Here is a 13,313-nt window from a genome sequence, read left to right on the forward strand (position 1 = left end):
AGCATCAAGGCCAATCACATTCCTACCACTGATCAGCTAGCTGACATTCTCACCAAGTCTCTGGGCAAGGCCAAGTTTCAGGAGATGAGGGAGAGGATTGGTCTAAAGAAGATTGCATCCAAAGCTGAGCACAAGGCTAAGGGGGAGAAATGAGGGTTAAGCCTAGTTCTGATTCCTCAATGTACCTAGTTATTTACTTAGCTATTTACTATTCATTGTGTGGTAGTTTTCAGTTGATGCCTTAGCATCCAAGTAGTATATGCTTTATGGAGTTAGAATATGCTGTAGTGGTTGAGGACCTTCTTGTATCCCAAGTTTGCTTTTGCCTATATAATTCAATGAAGCGGCCTATGGCCAAGCTGCCCTCTGGCAGGAACCAAATTCCCCACTTGTGAGTGCTACCTGGCTAACACAGAACCGATATTCATTGTTTGAACTATATTGATAGATAGGGAGAAAGCTCAACTGTATGTGTACGTTGTCTTTTCTCTACAACTGAAATCTACAAATTTTTAGATACTAAATTATTTGTTGAAAAAACTATACTAACATAAAACGGTTTATTGTGTAAATTCAAACTATCAATGACAATGCATTAAAGGTATGAAGCTCTTATGCATGCGGAGAGAAAACAATGCACTGTACTGTTTCTTTTAAGAAGTGGTTTCTGTTATATATGGAAATTGGTTTATCACTTACTTTGTGTGTAGAAAAACAGAAAAGCTAATGCATACTAGTTAAACACTACTTCCTCTAGTCCAAATATAATTCATTATATGATCCATGTCATTCGAACTTCAAACCTCCAATATATTAATAATTATTGGGATTGACTACAAAATAGCATAGTTATTCAAAAATAACAAAAAATTCTTACATAGTATATATTTTTATATGAATTATACATTTCAATTAATTTGTCAGTAGAAATATTCACCATGAAAATTGTTTCAGTGATTTAAATAACTATTGTTACTTATGGAATTGTCCAGTTTGTTCACAAACTAATTGAAATCTTGCAGCTTCCTGTGAAAGGATGTGGCATAGTTGTTTCTGAAATGACGGTGCAGAATAACAGTATAGAGATGAGAAAGGAATCAAAGGATATCACATGTCAACACCAGAATACTGATTTATTGTCGATCTCAAGTTGCACTAAGCTAGAATTTACTGATACACGAGAAACATCAACAGATGTAATAGAAGAATTCATAGTGGGGAGGGAAGAAGAAAAGGTGAAAATAATAACTTCTTTACTTGAGAGCTCATCGAAAAATATTTTCATCCTTCCCATACATGGTATTGGAGGCATTGGCAACTTTTTCAAGATTGATTTATAATGATCCAAAGTTCAAATGTTATTCTAGAGCATGGGTCCATGTGTCACATAGATTTGACTTGAACAAAATTCGTGAGTCTATTGTTTCACAGCTATCTGAAAAAGAGAATCAGGCTAATGAAAGACATGTGGTACATAGTTCCCTCACAAAGCTACTTCCTGGTAAGAATATTATGATTGTTTTAGATGACCTTTGGGAGGATAATCAGTTCCACTTGATGGACTTGAAGGATATGCTATATCATGATGATAGCAAAATAATTATTTTAGTAACAACACGAAGTGAGAGTGTTGCAGAGAGAATATCTACAAACCTTCAACCATACAAGATATTACCCTTGACGAATGATATGTGCTGGGATATAATTAAACAAAGAAGTGACTTTGGAGTTAGAGATGACAAAGAAAAGTTGAGGGCTATAGGATAGGAGATTGCTCAGAAGTGTGCTGGTGTGGCTTTAGCAGCTCAATCTCTAGGATTCACTTTGTGGGACAAGAATTTTGACCAATGGATGAAAGTGAAAGACAATGATATATGGAAAGAACATATTTCAAAGGATATCTCTGTGCCAAATCATGTTCTAGCATCATTGATGTTAAGTTATAGCTATATGGATCTATGTTTGAAGCCATGCTTTACCTATTTTGCAATCTTCCCAAAAGGTCACCGGATAGTTAAATATGATCTAATTTACCAATGGATTTCTTTAGGTTTCGTAAAGCAAATGGGATTACTCTCAGTCATGGATCTTTGCAAGAAGCATATTATGCAGCTCCAAGGACTATCTTTCCTTCAAGAGTCACCCAAGGTATGTTATTTCTACATACCAATACTACATATGGAATTTTCGGTCTTCTCCTTCAATCAATTTAAAAGCAACTAACATACTATAAAGCAGGGTAATCATGCATTGGACTAGAATAAGCACACAATGTCAAAACTTATCATGTCCCAGATTGATAAAATAAGTGGTGGTCAAGAGCCAATATTTTAGCCATCCAAATGATAATAAAATTAATATTACCATATGGTTCTTCACATGATTTATGCATATTCATGTATGAGAAAATTCCTTATACAACGGTCTTTTCCCCACCAAGTAAACGGCACTAGAGGTCAGATCTAACGGTAGTGCTATTTAGGGAATCAAAAACGAAATCAGTGCTATATTGGGGAACTATTATCTTTCCGTGCTAAATAAGGAATTGCATCATTTTGTGATGCTAAATAAGGAATTTTCTCTTCATGTTGTTGCCCAAGAACACAGATAAGATCTTAGATTTGGGGGTAAAGCCTAGAGGCACGCAGTCCGAGGCGGGGACGCCATGGCCGATGCTCACCAAGGGGAACTACCATGAGTGAAGCTTGCTGATGAAGGTCAAGTTGTAGGCCCAGCGGCTATGGGAGGCGGTCCACGTCAGCGGCGTCGACTACGATGACGATTGCTGGGCCTTGGAGGCTCTATGCGCTGCTGTCCCCACTGAGCTTGGTGCCTCCCTCACCAACAAGGCCACGACAAAGCTGGCGTGGGAGGCGATCACCGCAGCGCTCATCGGCGGAGATTGGGTGCGTCGGGCGACCCTGCAGCGGCTCCGAGTAGAGTGGGAAGGTCTCGCTTTCTAGCCCGGTGAGCAAGTCGAGGACTTTGCTCTCTGCCTGACCAACCTGATGGAGCAGATGGCACGTAATGGTGACACCGACCTCATGGAGGAGCGAGCGGTGGAGAAGTTCCTCCGCTGCATGCCGAAGAGGTACGTGCAGATCATCATGTCGATCGAGACGCTCCTCGACTTTGAGCAGCTCACCATCGAGGATGTCACTGGGCAGCTCAAGGCAGTCCATGATCGTGAGGAGGTGCTAAACTCCGAGACGGGTGCCATCGGAGGCAAGCTGTTGTACACTACCGAGCAGTGGCGCGCCTTCGAGAAGAAGAAGGAAGAAAGCACTGGATCATCCAAGGATCATCGTCGGCATCCCCGTGGCGGCAAGAAGAACAAGCCCAAGGGAGATCGCGATGGCGGTGGTGGACAAGCGGACAAGGCAGACGCCACTAGTGACGAACACAAGGCGAACCGTGATGACACCTGCCTCAACTGCAATCGCGCCAGGCAATGCCCAGGGATTGCCCCCATCCCCGGTGTGAGTGTGAGCATGGCAACACGGGCAACATCACAAAAGCAGAGGAGGAGGCTGCTCTATTTCTCGCGCATGGCTTCTTGGAGTTGGATGCAGAGGGGGGCAGTGGCAAGGTGCAAGCTTCAACCTTCTACACCGAGTCCACCGTTGACCTCGACATCGATTAGCTGTGAGCCCGTGTCTTCCTCAACATCGGCTCCAGCGAGGACAAGCTCGACGGCTGGTACCTCGACTGTGGCGCCAGCCATCACATGACTGGCCAATGAGAGTTGTTCACCAACCTCGACTGCAAAGCCAGAGGCATGGTGAAGTTCGGTAACACGTCATTGGTGGAAATTCAAGGCATCGGCTCCATTATCTTCGAGGCGAAGACCGGTGAGCACTGGGTGCTTCATGGCGTCTACTACATCCCAGTGCTCTGCAATTCGATCATGAGCCTTAGCCAGCTAGATGAAGGTGGCTCAAAGGTGGAGATCGACAAGGGTGTTCTGAGGATTTGGGATCAGCGTGGCCAACTTCTGGTCAAGGTTTGGTGTGGTGCCAATCGCCTCTATGTCCTCCACCTCAACGTGGCTTAGCCGCTCTACCTCGCCATGCGCAAGGATGACAAGGCATGGCGTTGGCACGAGCATTACAACCATCTCCACTTCGACGCGCTGTACAAGCTCGATAAGGAGGACATGTTGCACGGACTATGGGTGATCAAGCACGTCGGGTAGTTCTGCGACAATTGCATCATCACCAAGCAAAGGAGGGCTCCCAAGCGCACCGACAACGGCAGGGAGTTCACCGCCACGGAGTTCGCCATCTACTATGCGGATGAAGGCATCTAGCGCCACTTCACTGCCTCTTACTCGCCGTAGCAAAATGGGGTCATGGAGAGGAGGAACCAGACCATGGTGGCCATGGCACGAGCGCTGCAGAAGCAGCGTGGCATGCCAGCCAAGTACTAGGGGGAGGCAGTGGTGACTGCAGTCCATCTGCTAAACCGATCATTGATGAAGAGCTTGCAAGGCAAGACCCCATACGAGGCGTGGCATGGGAGACCGCCGTCGGTGACTCACCTGCGCACGTTCAGCTACCTCTCCTTCGCCAAGGAGCTGAACCAGGTGAAGAAGCTAGATGATCATAGTCGGCCTGGGGTCTTCATCGGGTACACTGAGGGCGCCAAGGCGTATCGCGTCCTTGACCCAGAGACCCAGCGCGTGCGTGTGCTGCACGACATCATCTTCGATGAAAGCCACGGCTGGGACTAGACCATGGTGGATGAAAGATCGGCATCAATGACAGAAGAGTTCACTATCAAGTACATGTGGAGTGGAGGAGCTAGGGGAGCACAAGGTGCGTCTCCATCGACATCCCCAGCTCCTCCGCGCTCACCGTCACCAGCTCTGGGGGAGCACAAGAATGCGACGGCAGTAGCTAGCACTCCACCTCTACCCCTATTGGCTTCGCCAATGGCGTCATCAGCAGCAGCATCACTGGCTTCCCCCACTGCCACACCACCACCTATCGATCATCCTCCGGTTAAGTATGGCACACCATTGGAGGACAACGAGGACCATCTGGACGCGTTCCACGATGACGAACCTCTTCGCTACCGCACGGTGACCAACATCATCGGCGATGAGACTCTACCAGGGCAGGTGATGCGCCTCTTCGCCTAGATGCACCTAACACACGCCGGTGAGCCAACTACCTATGCTGAGGCACAAGGCGACCTAGCCTGGCAAACGGCGATGAAGCAGGAGCTCCAATCTGTGGAGAACAACAAGACCTGGGAGCTTGTTGATCTGCCTACTGATCACCGCTCGATCACCCTAAAATGGGTCTTCAAACTGAAGGACAAGAAGGGGGCGGTGACCAAGCACTAGGCGTAGATGGTGACACGCGGGTTTGTCTAGCAGGAAGGCATCGACTACGATGATGTGTTTACTCTAGTGGCGCGCATGGAATCAGTCCGTGTCTTCCTCGCGCTGGCGGCTTAGGAAGGATGGCGAGTCCATCACATGGACATGAAGTCTGCATTCCTCAACGATGACCTCAAGGAGGAGGTGTATGTGTGCTAGCTGCCTGGCTTCACCATCGTCGGAGAGGAAGAGAAGGTGTACCGCCTGTGCAAGGCCCTCTATGGCTTGCGACAAGCGCCACGCGCCTAGAACATGAAGTTGGATGCCACACTCAAGGCGATGGGCTTCCAACAGAGCGCGCATGAGGCGGTGGTGTACCAGCGGGGCAGCGAACACACTGTCCTGCTCATCGGTGTCTACGCCAATGACCTGATCATCACTGGCATTCATGAAGAGGTGGAGAAATTCAAGGCGCAGATGAAGGAGAAGTTCGACATGAGCGACCTCGGCCTCCTCTACTTATACCTTGGCATCGAGGTGCGCCAGGATGCTAGCGGCATCACCCTCTATCAAGCTCACTACACCAAGCAGATCCTCGAGCTTGGTGAGATGGTTGGTTGCAACCCCGCTCACACGCCAATGGAGGAGAAGCTGAGGCTCAGCCATCAGAGCACGGCGGAGGAGGTGGACTCCACGCACTACCGGCTGCTTGTCGGCAGCCTCTGGCACTTGGTGCATACCCGATCGGACCTTGTGTTCGCGGTCAGGTACGTGAGCCGGTTCATGGAGCGGCCCATGATGGAGCACCTGCAGGCCATGAAGCGTGTTCTTCACTACGTGGCTGGGACCCTAGACTATGATCTGCACTACAGAAGGGCTCCCAGCATGGCGTGCTTTGTCGGCTACTGCGACAGCGACCTCGCCGGTGACATCGACACAAGCAAGAGCACCAGTGGAACCATGTTCTTCCTTGGTGACTGCTTGGTCACCTGGCAATCCATCAAGCAGAAGGTTGTGGCTTTGTCAAGCTGCGAGGTAGAGTACATCGCCACCACCACTGCAGCAACTCAAGCTCTGTGGCTATCAAGGTTGCTCGGGGAGCTTCTTGGTAGGAAGGTTGATGTGGTGGAGTTGAAGGTGGACAGCATGTTCGCTTTAGCTCTAGCCAAGAATCCAGTCTTCCATGACATGAGCAAGCACATTCGGATCAAATACCATTTCATCAGGGATTGCTTGGAGGACGAGAGCATCAAGGCCAACCACATTGCTACTACTGATCAGCTGGCAGACATCCTCACCAAGTCACTAGGCAAGGCCAAGTTCCAGGAGATGAGAAGGATTGGCTTGAAGTAGATCACTCAGCACTACGCTTAGGGGGGGATTGATAGTTAAGCCTAGCTGCTTGTATCTTAAGGTTGAGCCCAAAAAGAATATGTAGTGTTTCTCAATTCTTTCTACCTTCATAAAAAGAAGAGTTAAATCCATTAGCTGCCCCTGAACTTGTCAAAGAGTGCCACTTAGGTCCACAAACACAAAAATAGATTTCTAGGTCCTTAAACTTGTTAAATGGTGCACCAGAGGTCTCTTTTTGGACCATAGCGACCATTGCAATGTAACACTTTAGGAATCCAAAAATTTGTTTTAGAAATTCATGGACCTAAGTGACAACCTTGACAACTTCAGGGACACTCATGCATTTAACACTGAAAAGAATATGTGGATACTGTGGGTTAATTGTTCATTATAGTATAGGCACATAATTTTGGTGAAACGTTATAGGGTTCTTCAGTTTTATTTTTTGTTTGTTATAACATAGGTGAACAATTTAGGCAAATTAGATCTGATGGTTATTTTGGCCAATTAAGCATTATTCTACCAAATAGATGGCAATATGTTTTGCTTTTTTTAGGCACTTACATGACTACCCTAATTTTGTAGTCCGTCTCAAAATGATTAAAAACTAGGCTAAGCAGTAGTATATAGTCTATCCTCCAAATCAAATTCAAAATGATTAAAAAGTAGGCTAAGCAGTAGTATATAGTCTATCCTCCAAATCAAATTCAAGGCACACTAATGGAAATCTGAAATCAGGGCACAGAATGGGAATCTCCTATTATTGTAAGATTGGGTAAGCTACACTAAGACATACTCCATTCATTGTTAAATATTTGGTATTTAGGACAAGGTAATTAGTTTAAATCTTATTATTACTAATAGGAGGTTCCATGCAAATCCTCGAGAGATGCTGTTGGTAAGAAGTTGCATAAAAAAACAAGAATCAAATATATGTGGCCGTTAATTTGGTAGACTCCAATCATTGTCGCCAATAGCAGGAATTGGATCTATTCTATTTGCTCCAAATACCCATCTATACCCTTACAAAAAATACATAAAGTAACCCCCTGAATTTGCATTTTACCCGTCTCATCCATTTTGAATGATAATTTAGAATAACATCAAATTTACATCTAAATCACCCATCTCTGCTATTATAAAATGACCCTATAATATACTTTTAATCACCCATGTCTATGATTTAGAAATATAAAGTAAGCCTTTAATTTGTATCTAAGTAACCCACTATTATGTTAAACAAAATATCCAAAGATCTACATTTAGGCATATAAGTTACTACAAAAATAATTTAAGAACTACGCTATATGTTATATATTATATATTCCTAAATTAAATACTTCTACACTATTAAAATTAAAAATAAACATAATGTTATCAACAACGTAAAGACCAAGTAAACATGAATACATTAAAATCCAAATTTATATCAATATCAATTATCAACTATTGGCAGTTCTAATTATATCGCACTCTATTTGTCGTGGGTGTAACACCCTAAGTGTTAGGCTTGCACTTTTGCACTTGCATTGCATGAGCATAAGCATCATTCATTCACATATGAGCATTAACATATGAAACATTCAAGAGAAACATATGAAACATTCATATGAAACATATGAAACATACCTTTGTTATTCTATGTTGCAACATGTGTATGCTTTATGGTCATGCTTGTTAATGCAAGTGGTTGATGTTGATCACTAAAACACCTTAGACACACTTAGGATGCAAGGTGGAACAATGTTCATGTTGATGACTTAGCTCAATTATGCTTCAAGGTATTAGTTTGACTAGAAACCCCTCTAGAGTGCTTTTGTTTGACCTAACATGAACAGTAGCATAGAGTGTTTGCATGTTGGTAGACCCAAAATAAAAGTTGTAGTAAATTTCATTAGGAGAAAACTTTTTTTAATGACCTTGAGCTAGATCAGTGCCTAACCTAGTCAAAAAGTGCTCATAAGGTGAAATTGAGAGCTGTTTTGGGACTTAGAAATTTTCTAAGTCTTGGAATGACTTTCAGTTTCATCCTACTCCTCTTTGACACATTGCAGTTTGAAAACCATGGAGATCTAGACCAAACCCATAGAAGCAAATTTGGAGTTTACATGTAGCTCTACAACTTTTGTTAATGAAGTTTTTGCAAAGGATGAACGGATTAGGAGATAGAGCTGGAGAAAGTCATGTTGTCAGTCGGTTCATTAGAGCTTGATGGCCATTTTCAAACTGGCCGAGTGGCCGACCAGCAGCAGGCCAGGCGCGCCATCTAGCGGTCGTACGCCAGCACTGGTCCCACCGGTCAGGTCAGGGTGGGCTGCAAAGCAACCGCGTCGCGCCCATGCTCTCTCTCTCTCTCGCTCACTCGCCTCGCTTCGCTCTCTCTCCCTCTCATCACGACAAAGCCGATCGCCATTGCTGCCATGAGCTTCGCTGAGCTCGCGCGCAACCCTCACCGCTCCATTTCCAAATCGCCCATGCCAATAGCTCCGCCTTGCTCCGCTCTACCACCTCGACCCAGTAGAGCCGTCGTTTGAGTCCAAGGTAAAGGCCTTTGGCCATTTCCGCCACCGTGACATCGCTAGAGCACCGCTGAGCTCCAAGCTCGCCGTGGCCAGCTCAGACCGAAGCACCTCTGCTCTCTTTTTCTAGCATCTCGTCTTCCCCTCTAATCCTAGAAGCTCACATCGATGACCGTTTAACATCTACCGACATGTGTCTGCTGGAATGCAGCTGCACACCGCCATGCCATCGCCGCCGCCAAGACCTACACACGGTCGGAGCTCACCGCCGCCTCACCTAAACCCTAACCCACCCTAGATAGCATCGTTAGGATCCCATGAAGCCGTAATGAGCCTCGCCTGAGCACACTGCGGCCGGAGAACATCGGCGTACCGCCGTGCTGCCTCCACCGTCTGCCATTGCCGCCGGTCAGCCCCCTCCGGTGAACCCTAGGTTCTATTTTCACCACCCATCGACGCGGCTTGATGAGAGGAACACAACGGTGGTGACCCTACCGCCGGAAACCTCATCGACGGCGAGCTATCGCCAGTCAACCGCTGTCCCCTGCCTCTATTTGACTGATGAGTAGGGCCCGTTGACCTCTGGGTCCCAGCTGTCAGTGACTGTTAGTTTAGTTTTTCTTTTATTCTTTTTGCAGAAATGTGTGCAAACTTTGGAAAATCATATCTTGAGCTAGGAGTATCCAATTTGGGTGAACCAAATTTTGTTGTGTTTACCTTGTTGTGTAGTTTTTAATAAAAATATGAAACTTGCCGTGTTCCTCAATAAAATAAATGTTTGATATTTATCTTGTTTATTCCTTAATAAACTTAGGAAATGCATAACTTGAGTTTGGTATGTGCAAAAATTGTGATTCTAATTTTGTTGGTCTTGTCTTGACATGCTGTAGCTAGGAAAAATATTGAACCTACAGTGAACATGCTTGGAATAGGACTTTTCTATTTATCCTAAATAAATGCTAGTATCTTGTGCAATTTTTCATGGTAAATATATGTAACCAATGTGCATGAAATTAATTTTATAGTGTTCTTGTGTTATGGTGAAGCTAAGAAAAATATTAAATCTATTGTTTGACACTTTTTACTAGGTTAAACTATTTATGCTATTATAAGCTTTGCTAGTTTGTCATTTTTGTAGAGGTTGTTCTACTTGTTCAGTTGGCATAAATTTATACAGTGGCCTATTAGGAGCATATATGAGCTACTGTAATTTTCTCAGAATTTACTATACACTTTTGATATATGTTCTTCATTTCACCTTAGTGCCCAAATAAATTAATAAAGGCATTTAAATAATTTATTTGGGCTTGACCATTATGTTTTCTAAAGTGTATATGATGTCTATGAACTGTTGGTACCATTGTTTGTGCCCAGATTTGATTGCTTGTATGCAGTGGAATATTAATTGCTTTATAATTCAATTATAGTGACTATTTTAGACAGTTTCTGTTGTTAAGTAAATTGCATAGGTAAAATTATGTTTTATATGAATATTGTCAATAACAAAGTTGTAGATAACTTACTTATCTTGCTTGTGTCAAATTTTCATGGCAATAGGCTAAATGGTTTGAGAGTTATAGCTATTGGAAGTTGGTCTCCAAAAATGCTTATCCTCTGGAATTTCTGGAAATATCTAGGAAATTGCTTTGTTTGACCTTGATAGCCGTTGAATCATCTTGAGATGATTATAAGAAAGTTGTAAGAAGTTTTATAAGCTTTCTAGAAAGTCCATGGTCATAGTATTTGGTTGCGTAGAACTCCAGATATAGCCAAAATAAGTAGCTGTTGTTTACAGTCCAGGAAATGACTAAGTCAAATTGTAATTGTTTGTCTTATGTGATGCTTGTGTAGATGCTTAGGCTAATTGAGACTAGTTGTTAGATGCAAGTTCTAAGCCTCTTACTGATGTTGAACAACTTTACCTTAGGTTACTAGAACTTGGTGAGTGTATGTTTCATGTACTACAGAAGAGATATGCCCCTACTCAGTAAAGATCAACTAGAAGAAAGTTATACATCTACTTGGTCAATGAATGTCAAACTTATCATACATCTTGCGGATAACCATGCTCATGCATATACACTTCATCATTTCATTTCATCTCTTATGCATTCATGATACTCATTTGTGCATATGCATGTAATAGGTTCCCCAAAAGGAGTGACGCTACTCAAGTTCGAACCCGAGCGTCAGGAGGAGGAGCAAGCAGTCTAGGAGTAAGAGGTTCAGGCGAAAGGAGGAGTCAATGTGGAAGATCTTCCTGAGTGTCCTAATCACTAACCTTCCTCATTTCTAAAAGGCAAGCCCCGGAGCATTCTAAGCCTCCTATGTTTTCTAAATATCAACTTGAGTCCTTTTATGTTGATGCATTAAGTACTAGGGGTTGATTAGAACCACTTGCTGCATATACTTTCCTTGTCTAGACAAATATATCTTGAATCCTTTGTAGGTCTAGGATCAAATATATGCTTAGCCATGCTTAGTCTGGTAGAAGTCGGATGATTTCCTATCACCTACAAGATATAGGTAGATATCTGATCACGGTTGGCTATAATTGCTATCGTGGAAGTAACCAAGTGTTGATGAATAAAAGGAGATCGAGCGGGATTGTGATAGAGAGGCAACAAGGCATGGAGGTCTTGGTGCCTATTTATCCTCATCTGTGTCGGTTAAGGACTGATTCGTTGTACGTCCTTATGTCATGTTGAACGCATGCCTAGCACTTAGTTGGCCGGATAAGCCGTTCTAACCGCAAAGCCAAGTAGCTCAACTCGGTCCGAGACCCGGTAAGTGAAAGTGCGCACACTGGAGGAAGTAAGGGTGTGTGGGGAGCCAGTGGCGTGAGTCCAAGGGTAGGCCAGGCCTGAACTTCCTGGCAGACTGGTAGTATTTCCTAAGGGTGCGGCGCTGATGGGACCGACAACTATACCTGAGTTATACCAAAGGTGATCCGACGCAACCCTAATGGGGAAGTATGGGTTTGTGTTAGGAATAACTCCCCAGCTGGTTGGAATCAATTCGAGTCATCGTCTCTCCCGGATATTGAGAACTTGACTAACCAGCGGCAACGTAGCATTAATTGATGAAACTTGATGGTTATGATGATGCTCAAATTAATACACCAGATATGGTTACTAATGCTTGTTAGCTTAATCAAGTGATTGCTCTAGTATAGGTGCTAATCTAGAGATGCTTAATTGAATAGGTATTCAATTTGATGCTAAAGATATTAAATCTCCAAGTTATGTAACTTAAGCTTTTATGCAAAATGTTGTCAAGCTAACTCCACAGATAAAGCCTTGCATACTCCTTTGTGTCATATTATTTCTAGTTTACGACGGGTAAGTCTAGCTAAGTACATTCTTGTACTCAGGGTTTATTCCCTCTTGTTGCAGATGATATGATGCATCATGGGTACTGTAAGAACTGCCTTCATCCTATCGTGGATGAGGACTAAACCATGGGGCACGGTACTCCTAAGTTATCCTCTCTATTATGCTTTTGCTGGAAATGACCGTGGTACTGGCATGTATTTGAACTAAGTGTGATGTTGATGTCAAACTACTTTGCTTCCGCTATTTGAACTTGGTTTGTAATAACTATGTGAACTTCGACGTATGTGAGATACTTGTGAACCATTTGTGAACTGTGATGTAACATGTGACTTGTTATGCTGAATCATGTATGATCTTGGCTTGTATGTTGGTTGGTTTTCGTGATTTCATCGGACTACCGGGTTTATATGGGCTCAGGTATGATAGTTTGATCGATTCAGTGATTGCTATTGTACTTGTGCTCTTATAAATTGAACGGTTATGTTACAGTGGGTTCGTAACCACGTCTAGTTTTTAGTGGCCAATGTGTGGGATTTTGGTGGTTAACAATCAAAGACACAAAAGGGTGGGCTTCAAAGCCCTATTTCTTGCAACCTAGTTTTTCATGTTAGAGTGCTCAGAAGAGCTCTTACAATCAGAAGGGGCGTTGGGGGGTAGGAGAGCACAAGGCTAATTCTAATCTAGGGTTTTGTCTCGTCCTCATAGGGTCCCCTGCCTAGCCTTGTATCTCGGATAGCAAGGGGAGTACAAGGTGTTGGGCTTAGCATTTTCTTTGAATAC

At 43.8% G+C, this 13,313-nt stretch overlaps 1 pseudogene; it reads left to right on the forward strand.

The window, feature by feature from the left end:
- LOC136488789 (uncharacterized) overlaps positions 1-13,313 on the forward strand; it is a 93,916-nt pseudogene that overhangs the window by 71,927 nt on the left and 8,676 nt on the right.

Source organism: Miscanthus floridulus, chromosome 10, assembly GCF_019320115.1.
Source record: "Miscanthus floridulus cultivar M001 chromosome 10, ASM1932011v1, whole genome shotgun sequence".
NCBI lineage: Eukaryota > Viridiplantae > Streptophyta > Magnoliopsida > Poales > Poaceae > Miscanthus > Miscanthus floridulus.